At 37.7% G+C, this 13,705-nt stretch overlaps 1 protein-coding gene across 1 annotated transcript in view; it reads left to right on the forward strand.

Annotated features, from left to right (window-relative positions):
* Positions 1-13,705, forward strand: part of SIM2 (single-minded family bHLH transcription factor 2) — a 61,917-nt gene that overhangs the window by 23,439 nt on the left and 24,773 nt on the right. The window lies entirely within an intron of this gene.

Below are 13,705 nucleotides of genomic sequence, written 5' to 3' on the forward strand. Positions count from 1 at the left end.
AAAGCAAAATTGGATTTTTAAAATTACCTACATTTAGAAACTCCTATTAAAGATGTGATCGCTCTAGGAAAATAATGTCCTCTTGCCTTGATACTGGATCACAGATTCACCAAGCTTCTCCACACATCCTGCTCAGGTGCTGCAGATGATTCACCCATGTGTACCCATCCAGCATGATGCTAAGTTGGATGGAGTGTCAGGGATGACAGCAGAACTCTTATTGATTATGTGAACGCCTGGACTGTCCAACCTAGCTGTGCTCAGCCACCAGACACAAATATCAACATAACTCTTTGTGTATTAACCCATTACTTCAGTGTTGTAACTACTATATAACTAAGAAAGATATGATGCAGTATCTTCTTCAGAAGCTTCTGTTTCCAACCAGGACAACTATTTGACCTTTAAAATATCAGAAATAATCTGGCTCCATCACGTTCAATGTGTTTTCACACGTATTTCTTCATTTCTTAACCAGTTAGAGCTCACATCCTGCTAGTATTTACTGGACTTCTTAAGGCACAGCTCCTAAACACATGAGGAAATTTGGGTTTGCGCTACAATCCTGTTTAGGGTCAGGCATTTTTTTCACAGATCTGGTACCTGTGCATTTTCTGTACTTGATGATCTCATCACAGTTCTGACTGCTGTGATTCCATCAGTGCAGAACCATGTAACCTCTGTATGCAGGGAAGTTTCATGTGCCTGGAAGCATATGTACTGCTCTGAGTGGTCTCAATGGAAGAATTAGTTTAGTCTCTTTCTCACTTCTTCCTCCCCAAACAGGTTGTCTTGTGTACCTCTTGCTGTCCTGAAAAACCAATTTCTCTTTTTCTTGGTCTCTTCTGATTCTAGTTGTTTGAGTGTTTCATAGTTTGCTCATTCCTGTGCTAGGGTTGGTTGTTGTTTGTTTTTTTTTGTAAATATTGACATTTAAAAAAACCCAACACAACATATTTTCCTTTTTCCTGCCTTACTGATGAGCAGAGGGGATACTTCTTGTATAATAACATCTGTGACTTTTTAGGTAGTTCTGCTGCTATTCAAAATTGCTAGTAAGGCGTTTTTATACCTGCTGTCTTGCCAATGGCAATAGCTTTCTGTTTTTATTATAATATATTATTTTTAAATTTGTTAGTTGGAATTTTTTTACAAATTTAAGTTCTAGGGCAATGGATTGAAATAAATTTCTACAACAAATGCAAATAAGCCCTCAGCTCTTCCTGTTCTCTCTTTAGCAATATGACTCTGGCTTACTACAAGTGAGACAGCCCACTAGTACTGCAGTTCCAGAAGGTGTTTTGTTGTTTGTTTGTTTTTTTGTTTCCAGAACTAGTTACTGACTGTTTCTTAGTTACTGGTGCCTCTGGGTGCTTATCTTGCCTGTTAGCATTTATTTCCTGAAAAAGTTAGGTCTCTCTCATTTTAGCTACTTATGGTCAAATTCTTTACTTCTTTAAATTCTTGTCACTGTCAAGTGTAATTCTGTCCTGGCTGTGTTTGGAAAGACTTCACACACAACTGAAGCTGTTAATTTCAGTTTACTTGCAAGTGTTTCAGTCTGAAATTCTGCTCATGATATAAATAGCTTCAGATATATACTTGATTCTCTGTAGCTTTATTTACCTCATTCTGCATAGATGTTGCTTGTTTTTAGCATCAAGCTCTGGTTTCTCAATAGTGCCAAGGTAAAGCAAAAGTTAGTTTAAAATGTGATTAATTTACATGTTTTGTTTTGTGTAAAATTTTGTATAGCAGAGGAAATCAATAAAAACCTCAAAACAGCAGCATCTTATTTAGTTTCATAGACTTTGAGAAGATAAATAAAGAAGTTAAGCTGTATTCTGGTTTTTATAGGGATTGTTTTCTGCAAATCTTACATCTGTGTGTCTCTTTGACATACAATGCATGGAGTGGGTGTATTGAAATATTCAGAATCTGTAGCTAAATGTTTTAAAAAATAACAGTGACCGAATATGTATTTATATTTTCTTCCCTGTGCCTGTATTTTATACAAATATATATTGAGGCATAACCTGAAACTACCTGACCTACAGAAATCAGAGGAGGTTTCCTATTTTTCTTCAGTGAGGCCCTGAAATCTATTTAATAAATTACAGGAATGAAGCAACTTCTATCTGTATCTTAGTAGATATTTTGAATATTTAAATAAAACATGGAGTCCTACAATAACTTAGGACAGAGGGAAGTTGAGTGAAAGTGGCTTTATTTTCTAATAAAAAGGGAAACAGACTTTATAAAGAGTATTTTTGGGTCATTTCAGTTTGATTTTGTCTCAGTCTTTTAAAACACTTTGTCTCAGTCTTTTAAAACACATCTGAATCAAGTAATTCAGGAGTAAAATCAATATTGCACTGCAGACACAGACTTCCACAACACAAATTTACAGCTTGGCTCATGTAGTTTTACTTGCTCAGGATGTTTCTTCAGCTAATTTTCAGATATGCATATATATTTTTAGTTCAGTTGTTATTTCAGCAGTTGTAGCTGGATAAGATCTGATTGAAGTAAAATCACAGACATAAACATACATATCTATACTTTGTGGTATTCTGTTATTACTGCTGTTGAATAACCCCGATTACAGATTGTTTGACCTCCAGTTTTACAGTCATTGTAAATTTTGATGCTATCCCTTTATTTACTTCTTTCTATTAGTCTTTCTCATTTTCCTTTATTATTCTTTTCCAACCTTCCCTTCTACTTCCAATGATTCATCAGTTCCATAGAAGCTTTTCTGAAATACCAGATAATATGAAAAAGGTAGAAGCTTTGCAGCTACTTAGCTCTGGAAATCTTACTTGCATGAGGGTTTTTTTTTCTCAAGGAAATGCAAAGTGTTACCCACCAAATAAAATCAGACATAGTGTGGATTTTTTAATCTAATGCTCACTGTCACACTGTTTTTATTAGTTTAGAAAGCACAATAAACCTTTTAAAATTATAATTTTATGTAGAAGTTTGCCCTAGGCTTCCTAATGTTTCAGGTACAACAAGACACATCTTCAAACACAGAGAGGAGATACTTTGGTTTTTTAATAGACAATTATAATTCTTAAATAAAGACAAGATTCCAGAAGGTGGGATTTCATAGCACTATTACATATAATAAAAATGGGGAAGATGGATGTTAGTGAACTAGGTTTTGGGACATCATTCTTTAGATAAGCCCAGTATGGCAAAACAGTGAGTTATATTGAGGAAAGCTTTGGGGGCAAGAAACTGGAAGGCAGCAACTCTAAGAAGCATTTAAACATAATAGAATTATAGAATCATAGAATCATCCTGGTTGGAGGGGATCTTGAAGATCTTCAAGTCCAACCAGGAATTAAATCCCCTTACCATAACCTAATTTACTCATTCAGTGCTTAAATCACGTTGCTAAGCACTATATCTATATCCCTTTTAAATACTTCCAGGGATGGTGACTCCATCACCTCCCTGGGCAGCCTGTTCCACTGTCCAACCACTCTTTCAGTAAAGAAATTCCATAAAGGACAAACAGCTTGGTGTGAGCTCCTGTTGTGATGTTGTGGCAAAATGGGGTAATGGAAAATCCTCATGTGTATAAGCAGGGAAATAGTGAAAAGGAATAACAAGGATTAATAGTTTTATTCTTTATACGGTATTAGTGAAATGGCCACTGGATTTTTCTGTATAATTATATTGTCCATTTAAAAAAAAAAATAAAAAAATAAAAAGGCAAATTGGAGAAAGTACAGAAAAGACCTACAAAAATGACTGAAGGACTTGAAAGGCTTATAATGAGAGATGAAAGAACACCATCTATTTGGTTTATCAAAAAGAAGATTGGGAGATGACTTGATTACTCTGTGTGCACACTTCTAGAGAAAGAAAATACTGGGAACCAAAGGACTGTTTTAGAAGAAAAAAAACCATATCAAGGACCAATTTCTGTGAACTAAAACCACAAAAGCTCGAATTCGAATAATGCACACATTTATAACTAGGAGTTTGATTAACCACAGGAACAAAGTACTGAGGGAAGCAATGGTTTCTTCCTCTTTTGATTTCTTCAGATCAAGGCTGTATGCTTTTATAGAAGATATGCTTTAGGCAAGCAGAAGTTACTGAGCTCAGCACAGGAGTAACTAAATGAAGTTTAGTGAACTGCAATGTGCAGGTTAGACCTAGGATCTAATGCTCCTTTCTGGCTGTTAAAGTCTGTAAGCTATGACTCAATGAAAACCATAAGCCCCATCATCTGTGGAGGCTTTGGAGAATTTCAGCTTTAACTTACAAAGTCTTTAAGCTGCCTTTTTGCTTGCATGACCAGCATTGAAAATGTAAAGCAGTATGAAGTGATCCCTTGCTATGAAAGAAGTCAACAGCTGGACTCTGTGGGCGGCTGGTGGGGGGAAAAATTATAATCTCTCTTGCATACACATTAAAGGTAGGGTATGCCTTAGTGAATCACCACACCCATGAGACTCTAGGCCAACTTTAACAAAATTAATCCATTATATTTAACTGGGATAGGTTAGCAGAAAAAGAAAAAAGAAGAAAAAAAATACAATAATTTGTATCTTTTCCCAGTGATGTGCACTGGCTGTGCTCAGATATCAGATGACTTCACTTGCCCTTCATACTTTTCCAAACACTGCTTAATGTATTTCTGATCTGCAGGATTTTTCTCTATTCTGACACTGTTTTGTACCTATGAAGCCTTACACCTCAGTTGTACAGTGTCTATACCACCTGTATCTGTTGCACAGGCTGACATCAAGATTCCTGGGCCCCTATACTAAAATATGGAACACTTAACTAACACGAATGTGGGAACTGTTTCATTGTGTAGGGCCAAGAAACAGATTTTTTAGCATGTAGAGAAATAATTTTGATGCACAGTCTTTCCTTGCACACTTACAGCTCTGAAAGCTTTTCTTTTATGTTTCTTCAAGTAGTGGAGTGAACAAACTGTGTCCACTGGATGAGATTGTCCTGTTGGGGCAGAAGGTAGCCATGCAGCAGAGTGATTGGGCTCCATATACAGGGATGATTAGGTAACAGTAGTTTCTGAATATTAGAAGGCTGCAAGGTTACGTTGATGAGTGACTGCAGAGACTCAGTGCACACTGCCTATCTCCCCTACTTGGTGCAGGAGACCTAGAACGTTGTGATGTGGTGCTGTGCAAAATTCTGCCTAGGCAACAATAGCTCCAGAACTTCGTGGAGGGGAGGAGTTTGCCTCTTTACTCACCTCACACATATAGCATAAAACTAAATGTCTGCCAGGCCAGTAAGTCTAAGTTGCTACTGCTGAGCAGTAAAGCCTTTTGGTACTAGCATGGCGTGGGGTAAAATGCTGACAGAGGTTTGTGAGGTATGTGTCATGAAGTTCCTTGTTCAGAGGTGCTAAGCATTTTGAACGAGTTTGAAATAGTGGCTGGCTTTCAGGGCCTGAATGGTGAGGATTGCACCAGGATTGTTGACAAAACCCAGCTCCCCCTGGCATGGTCTTTAGAGGAAATGGCACACTGACACAAGATGGGTTGCACACACCACAGTAAGTCAGGACCTTAAGCCCTCAAACAATCTTGCTGTCAAAAGTGTGTCTATACCAACAATTTTTACAGAAAGTTTCCTTTAACAGCAGCATTGAGTGGTAGGCTTGTTGCAGGATAGTAACACTTACTAAACAATCTGGAGGTTTCTGGGAAATGCAGTACCTAGAAGAATAAAGAAGGAAATTTTGGTAGGAAACACCAGGGTAGTGTGAGCTGGGTATGAGTAGTCAATTCATCTGTTTTTGCTGCCGAATACAAGCAAGCAAAATAAAAGGTATTTGCACTCCAGGTTAACTGAGACAAGCAATAAAGCAGTGCTGAGAGGGATTCAGCCAGCATTGTGTGCTGCTTTTCCATGCTTGTATGTGGAGTCAGACATTCTCTGTATTTCACTGGTTTCATATGCTTTTTCTGATATTTTAATCCTTTAATATGTCTATAGGTTCCCAGGTTTCAGAGACTTACACACCAAGGCATGGAGTACTGAAAGCAGTTTATTAGCATTCCCCAGAGCAGAAAAGAGAAATAGGAATACTGTAATTATTGTAAGCATACCAATTGTCTGCTAACAACTGGATGATTCTTATATGATTAGTTGTAAGCCTAATGTAAGTTACAGAAGGAATGTGGAATACATTGTATTAGGCTTTTCACACTCTGATTGATGCCTTAAGGACCCTGTTTCAGTCAGCTAAGAAGTAAATACCAGTGCATGCTCTTCCTCTCAAGGAAGAACATCTTCCCTATATACATTTTGTTCAATATTTTTTAAAAAGGAATAGAAAATTGTACACATATAAAGATCTTTTTTATTCTAAGCTTTAAAGAAAACTTTCTAGAAGTGCATACACAGAAGATAAATGTTGGTTGGATTTTTTATTTTAATAAATTAAAAAATATTTTCTATTAAAATTCATTAAAAATAAAAATAAATATTTTATATTATTTTATTGAAAGATAATGGTTTAACACAATGAGCCTGTTACCACCATTTGTTGGTGTTATTTTATACTTGAAAAACCTAGACAATATCTTTTGGGTGTATAAATATAGAAAAGAGGGCAGGCTGCAGGCACTCCATCTTTTTTTAATTTCTTTTTTATATTTTTAGTTAACAAAGAGTAGAGTGTTTCAGACTGCAAAAGCTGTTCTTTTCCACTCTGCCTAGTGACCTGTTGGGTTCCTTCTTTAAAGAAAGTTTGGAAGCATCACTTACAGGAGGAAAGGAAAATTCAGGCAAATTCTAGCAAATGGCTGACTGTGAATGACAGGAATGACATTAGAGACAATTCACCCTCTGGAGCACTGACAGGATTCTGGATACAGTCAGGACATAGAGCCAGCTGTCCACATGGGGAGGGAATTTGGGCATCTCATGTAAGCTTGGAACTGCAGGACAGAGGCTTACAGCAGAGCTGTTGCTTTCCTACCATGGCAAGAGCATCACCAGGGCAAACCAAGTCAGCCCACAAACTTCAGTTTTCAACTTAGTATGTGTATAGCAATTTGCTTTCTATAGATATAGTTGGCAGTTTTGCCATGTAAGACATTTATATTTTATCATTCAACTGTGCCACTCATTTGCTAAAAAGAATCTGAATATTCTCAAATAACTAAGCCTGTAACCTGCATGTGTACATATGATTCCGTAGTGTAACAGGGAGAGAGGCAGGGGAAAGTATGTCCAACTGTTTTGCTTCTTCTCTCTTACTTGGAATCATTTTTGATCACACATACCAAGAAAGGACAGGAAAAAGGTGTTTTTATACATCCCTTTACATGTAGTGTTTCACTTTGCAGATTACTTTTAGTCACACCCTCACTTTTGCACTCTTCTTTCTGACAAAGCCATCATAAAGATGGCCAGTGTGCACCAAGCTCACAGGTCTGACTCCTCATTTTTCACTAACTCATCTCCAGGCCTGCTTCTGAACTGGTCAGGAGGGAAGTCCACCAAAGGCATTTACAAGCCCCTTCTCACACTCACTCCATTGGTCAATCTTGGATTCCCAGCTTCAAGGACTATCTTAAAATTGTGTGTGCTATTACACAAGCATCTCTTCTGCATGCACGTTACAGCACATTTCCCTCTTTTTTGCTTTAGAAGTTGGTGTCACCCTCATTCAGAATTCAAGGATAGAAGCTGTGGCATTCTCTCTCCTGTGTCTCAAAAAAACTATAGCCTCATTATGTTCACAAGAAACTAGCCAAGATTCCCACATACTGTTTTAGTCAGCCATGTGCTGTGTGGGACCCAGATGCTTTGCACACAAGAATAAGAGTAGAACTTGTGCAACTTCATAGTATAGAGGAGGTAAGATGAAAAAAACCTGAAAGGGCAAAACCATGCAGAGTGTTTGGGGGATAGGCAGCAAAGTGTCATCCAGGCATGAACTTGTGTTGTCTGTTTCCACCATGTAAAACAGTCCACCAAGGACATGGAGAACAGCTTATCACACACATGTGCCTTGTCTCCAGAGAAATGCACCAGCTCGAGGCAGACAAGTGTCTCCGCACAAGTTGGATGGGAGGGAAGGTAGAAGCAGGTGACCATGTGCACAGTAATTTGGTCTAAATGTGCCCTTTGAGAATAATTTTCATCCCCTAGATTGAATCTGAAATTTTTGACATTGCACTCAATCTGCCATGTAGAGTGAACATGAATGTGTTGAGCTTTCCATTTTAATGTTGCTTCATAACCTTCAGAGTGACAGATGACACACACAAAAGAGAGCATGATACAGCAGTGTGCAGTTTGCATGCTGATGGATATTAATTTACAAAGTGGTTCTGCAACAAAACAATTCCATATTTCACTAATGGCAAAATTTGGGAGCTTTGGGAAAGAGATATAAAATAGTAGCTTTGACCTTGGAGAAAATACAGACATGAGAGGTGAAGCTGTGGAAAAAACTATGATGATCTTTTTTCTTAGTCCACTGTGCAAGAAGCACGCAAACCACAGAATTTTGTGACTGTTTTCTTTCAAAAGAGATGAAAGATGGAGTGGAAAACGAAGATGGATTTCATAGTAACACCCCCAGGGATGGACAATTCTGGCTTCCATAAAGCTAACCATAATTTCACAGAAATGCTTGGAGAATCCTGTTTGGCAGTCATGTGCAATATGAGTGAACAAATGCACAAATTCTTTATCCAAAATAGCAAGAATAATTTTCTTTACCATGAAATTTATTTATGTTTATGAGAGCAAGAAAACACAAATCTTTAAAATATAAACAGGCTATTTTATTCTTGAGTATTGCTTGCAGTCAAACTGTATTGCACGATATACTAGGCTAAGAAAAGAGATTAAAGGAGAAGGCATACTTTGTAGAAATGGTACTCGGTGCTGTGAGAAAGAAATCCATCTTGTACATCCACAGACAGTAGTGTCTTTCTGCATTCTCGTTCATAGGTTGCTGTGTTCCAGCTCTGTGAGGTTGTTAGCATTTGGATAAGTTTGAGCTGGGATTTGAACTAAGCCATTTTCTCTCTGCCTCATTTCTACCTTTTACTGAATCTATTAAACTACATTATAGCAGTCCTTCAGTGCTTTAGCCTCTGTAAGATGACCAGGCAATATAGTAGAATAGAAAAACTTCTCTGAATCTGACAAGGGAAACATAGAGTTTGGCTAAAAAAAACAAACAGTGATGCATTTGAAATGGACATTTTGGACAACAATATGGACTCTGAATTGCAGTGTCTCCCTCAGTAAAACTCACCATAAATGATACTTCAATTTTATTGAAATATCCTCCAGTAGACATACTGAAAACATAGGGATCTCAGTAACCTAGTTACACTCTTCCAAAGAAGAGAAGTAGCAAAGATACAGAAATCTGCTCAAAGTATATAATCATGTTGATCAAAACCAGTATTTTACTTGCATCAGTTTTCATTTCCAACAATCAGCCAGTGGGGAAAAATGGTAGATTGGAATTCCAGGATAAAAACTGGTCATTCTAAAAAATATTTCAATAACAGTTTGTGGAGCAGTTGGGAGAGGACAAAAACCTTCAAATGTTAAACATTGATACAGGGCAAAAAAAACCAAAACAACCCACCCTGAAATTTGCTACCATAAGTAAATCCAAGTTATAACAAATATTGGAATGGCTGGAATAGAAAAATAGACCTGTGAACTTGTTCCACATAACTGGATAAAGAAAAGCATTATGCCAAAAAAATGAGAGGGCAAACATTTAGAAAGAAGCCTAAAGCCCTGTTTTTCGTCTCTAATTCCTATAGTAGATGGACATAATGTTAATAAGTTCTGGAAAATATTAAAAGCTGTACCAAGATGGTTGGTCTGCTTTTCAGGAAGCTATCATCAGAACCTTTCAAGATACTTAGCAATTTAGAAGTGGGAGTGGAGGCTTCTTTTTAGCTACAGCAGCTAAGACAATCTTTTGCCTTATCTTCTGAAAAAAGCCTGAACAGAAAATTGTACAAACTTTGAAAATTATTCAAGTCACTTCTGAAAAGAAAGATCCAAGAATAATTTCCAATTATTTTTAAATCCTTTGGTAGAGGGAGACAAGTCACATTCAAGTAAAGAGAGAAAATAGATGCTTATATGGAAAGTAAAAGGGAAGATGGGAAAAGCAGACCCATGATGCAATACATACACCTGTAAAGGTAAATGGCATTAAAACCTTTCATAGCAATACATAGCTGTTTGGTGGAATTACAGATGGCTGTGGCAAACACTAGAGAAGGTGCAATTAAACAGACGGATTTCATGATGTGTGGGAGACCTGCTTGAATAGTAGTTATTTGAAAGGAATGGTGCCGAGTAAGAGACACAATAGCAGTGAAGTTTAGCATGAGTTAACAGCAAAATTTGCCATCTCCATGTGGTGACTGCTCACTTTTCTGAAACCTAAAGTGGCTGGGAGAGGAATGGCTGGAGAACAGCCCAGCAGAAAGGGATCTGGGGGTACTGGCTGATGCTATGCTGAGTATGGCCCTGACAGGGAAAATCGCATCTTGGAATCCATCAAACCCAGTATAACTATTCAATCAAAAGAGGTATCCAGTGTTGATGTGGCCTCACCTTGAATACTGTGTGCAGTTCTGGGCCCCACCATGTAAGAAGGATATGAGGTCCTTGAATGCATCCAGAGAAGGGCAACAAAGCTGGTGAAAGGGCTGCAAGGCATGTCCTGTGAGGAGTGGCTAAGGATTTTGAGTTTGTCTTATTCAGAGAAAATGAGCCTGAGGGGCAACCTCCTTGCTCTCTATAGCTTCCTGAGGAAAGTGTCCATCTCTTCTCCCAGTGATAGAACACATGGGAGTGGTTCAAAGCCGCACCAAGGGAGGTCTAGATAGGACATTAGGAAGCATTTCTTTACCAAGGTGGTCAGACACTGAAATAGGCTTCCTAGAGAGGTGGTTGAAGGCCCAAGAGCACCCCAGTGCTTAAGAGACATTTGGACAATGCCTGTAACAACACACTTCAACTTTTGGTAAGCCCTGAAGTGATCAGGCAGTTGAACTAGATGATCGTTGTAGGTCCCTTCCAACTATCCTATCCTATCCTATCCTATCCTATCCTATCCTATCCTATCCTATCCTATCCTCTCCTATCCTATCCTGCTTGTTGTCAGTTTTGCAGCTTTGCAGCTTCCTTCTGGAAGCTGTAGTCAATGGGCCAACATAAGATATCATACCTCCTGTGGTGACAAATGTGAATTTACGTATGAGATTGTTTTACTCCAATCTAAAATATTCCCTATATCACCCTGTACAAAGAAACCTGTTGGGTTCATCTTTTCTCTATGACAAACAGACATAGTTTATACATATTTTTTAACATTTTCCAAACACTTAAAGAAAAGGTTTTAACACCACTTACAGTGATGCATTTATATAGTTAACATTTCAGAATAATTGAACACATTGCTTAAGCTTCAGTTATTAGACAGTATGAATAGTCTCTAACAGTTAAGAAAGCTATTTTCTTTCTGTGTTGTTTATATTCTGATTCAGTCATAACATTTTACTATTCATTATTCTCTCAAGTTTCATATCTATATATATTTGCTTAACCCACAGCTCTCTCATCCTTTAACTACTTAAGAACTTGGTAACAATTGGTTTCCTCTCTGTTTCAAACCCCTTTTACTTCCTTGATAGTCTAAGACTCTTTCTGTTGTTTATGTGCTGTGCTTATGTGTTTGCTTGAAAGAACACTAATGAAGTCAATTTTATTACTAGGTCTAGATGTTTTATGTTGTTTATATAACTATATGTTATATTTTTTTTTACGTTTTACAAAACTTAATTCTGATTGATAAAATCACTTAACTCAATAATTGGTTACATTAACCTCTTTCTTAAGCTTGGAGTGTTTATTTTATATTTAATGTTTTTCTGTCTTCACTAATTTGTGACTTTCACTACATCCTTGGACACCTCTAGTCATTCTGCTTTTACAGCAGGTGCTGGTTATTTACGCTACAGGCTTTTTTCCTGCTTTATAACTGAGCTTTCATGCCTACTATCTCCTATCAATCTTGTGATTAGTCTCTGCAGCAGGGAAGCATGCATTAGTAATCACTCTCCTCACAGGTCATCTGATTTCTCCTATTTGAATATTCAGCCTCTCACTCTTTTCTTGCTAAACCTCTAAGTACCTAATTTTCTTTCTACATTCTCCATATCAGAATAGACCATCTTAATTGCATCAATTACAGCCTAGATGTGATATTTCAAGTTTTTTTTATTATATTATGGATATGCTAGTATCCAGAGGGATACTAGGGCTCTTTACTTCCAAATCAGCTTTATAATTCTTAACTTATTTTAGTTCTTTTTTGCTGTGCTACTCCTTCTGTTACTTCAAGGGTATTGGGGAGTCACTGTTCACAGATTATTTTATTATTTATCACAGAGATTTTTTGATTCCCAGTAGGTGCACACAAACACACCTATGTACACAGAGACCACAAATGTCAGATCAACACAGACAGCAGAACAATGTTTTTACAGGCACACCACACAATTAGCACTTACATAAGTAAGAATAAGATGGATTGCCTGGTCCTGCTTTTCCTTACCATTGAGACAGTCTCAAAGTTTGCTAATAGATTTTGCACTCACATGCATACACTCAAAGGGATCTCTCTCTGGTGGCTTTTGGATTCTTCAGCTTGAATCCTGTGAACAAAGTGCCAGATATCATGTAGCACCTGCATGTTATTAACTGGGTACCTTGACACAACCATTAGCTTTAACCAGTCTTGCAACAATCCCAGCTAGCTGGTTAGAAGTGCTGTGGCACTCTGCATCCACCTGTGCTAAGGGACATGCTGCATTACTAAATAACTGCATTAGCAGTTTTTATGGCCCCAGAACATACAGGAATGGTCAGGCTCTGCTTTCTCCTTTAGAAACACTCTGCTTTTTCCCACTCAAAATGACAGTTCTCACAGTTACACTGGGCTCCACACAACCACAAATGATCACTCTACATACACACAAGAAGAGGAATGCTTACCATTGTGTATACACTACTTTGGCCTTCTTAGGTAAAAAGGTAGTACGTCACTCAGGGTTCAGATTCTGTTTGGCCACCACACAGTATCCTTGCCCTTGAATTTTGTTAATCATCTTCCTGTTTTTCTAAGGAGCCTGTAGCTAGTTCTGAGGACTGACATTCAAGAGGGACCTCTTGCTTACAGTATACCATCATGAAAGCAGGGAGACAAGACTCCTTCTTAAACAGTGAGATAATTGCCTAACAAAGGAAAATTAACTAACAAAGGAAAAATAGTATCTTAGAGTCTGTGTACTACTCTAGTTTTATTGACACCTATAGACCACAATGCCTATCATAATGCAATGCACTAGTCTGCAGTAGCATTTAAAAATAAAGGAAGCATCAAAGAGAAGGGTAATGAATAAGGTACCTGGAAGGAGCTTGCTACTGAAAGAAGACTCTTCCAGGTCTTGTGACAGGACATCGGAAAAGCTTAAAGCATTGCTTCCAATTCCACTGATCATCCCTTTTTATAAAAGAATGCAAGTCATTCTAATTGCTACCAACTCAGTCCATGTCTTTGTACCCTCGTTACTATGTGTTAATTATTTTTCTCACCATGGCACCCTTGAAGGTAGAAAGTTACCTTTACTTTGTGTGCATGGGA

Source organism: Chaetura pelagica, unplaced genomic scaffold, assembly GCF_000747805.2.
Source record: "Chaetura pelagica isolate M959 unplaced genomic scaffold, ChaPel_1.0 scaffold244, whole genome shotgun sequence".
Taxonomy (NCBI): domain Eukaryota; kingdom Metazoa; phylum Chordata; class Aves; order Apodiformes; family Apodidae; genus Chaetura; species Chaetura pelagica.